A 1,005-nucleotide genomic window follows, 5' to 3' on the forward strand; every position below is an offset into this window, starting at 1 on the left:
GCGGAGCGGGTGTACGGCGGTCACGTGGGGGAATAAAGCGCCGTTGGAAAGGGGCAGAGGGTGATCCCTGAAGGGGGCGGGGCCTGGGGTCACGCCCACGCGGCGGCCCCATTGGCTTTCGCGCGGTCCAATGGTCGAACGCCGCGGCCGGTTTACCTGTCTGGGCAGGGCGCGTGTTCGCTGGTTGCGGTAGCGCCCCCTGGCGGACGGGAGGAGCTCGGGCAGCGCCCCTCCTCCCCCCAGCCCCGTCGCAGTCCGAACTGGGCCGAATCCCAGTTCAGCCCAGTCTGGGCCCCAGCCCAACCCAGTCCCAGTCCCAGTGAGGCCCAGGCCCCCACTTGGTCCCGTCCCAGTCCTATCCCAATCCCTCCCTGCCTTGCCCCAGTCTCTCTCAGGTCTATCCCAGTCTGTCCCAGTCCCTCCCCATCTCATCCCAGTCTCTCCCGGTTCCTCACACTCGCTCCCAATACTTCCCCATCTCGTCCCAGTCTCTTCCACTCCCTCCTAGTCCCATCCCAGTCCCTCACATTCCCTCTGTTTTGTCCCAGTCCCTCACACTCTCTCCCACTCCCTCCCCATCTCGTCCCAGTCCCATCCCAGTCTCTCCCAGTCCTGCGCACCAAGGTTTAAAGCACTTTAATCACAAAAATAGAGCTCTGTGCGGTGGCACCTATAAAAATGGGGTCGGGGGGGGTCGGGGGTCCGGGGCGGGCGCCCCGCGCCCGGGTCAGGAGCAGGTGGGGGGGGCCCCCGGACGGGGGGTGCAGACGGGAGCCCCCCCAAAGAAGGCGGGTTCGGTGAGGGGGTGCAGGAGGAGGAGGAAGAGCAGGACCCCCAGCAGGTAACAGGGGAGCAAGGCCCGACGTCGGGGGTGTTCCAGCGCCGCCCCCACCGCCGGGAACCCCATCGAGTTGCAGAAGGAGTGACACAGCACCGGGCCCGCCAGGTGGCCTGTGGGACGGATGGACAGACAGACAGAGGGTGGGCGGATGGAGGGGCTGAGCC

Source organism: Haliaeetus leucocephalus, unplaced genomic scaffold, assembly GCF_000737465.1.
Source record: "Haliaeetus leucocephalus isolate CR32 unplaced genomic scaffold, Haliaeetus_leucocephalus-4.0 Scaffold309, whole genome shotgun sequence".
In the NCBI taxonomy this organism is placed as follows: Eukaryota; Metazoa; Chordata; class Aves; order Accipitriformes; family Accipitridae; genus Haliaeetus; species Haliaeetus leucocephalus.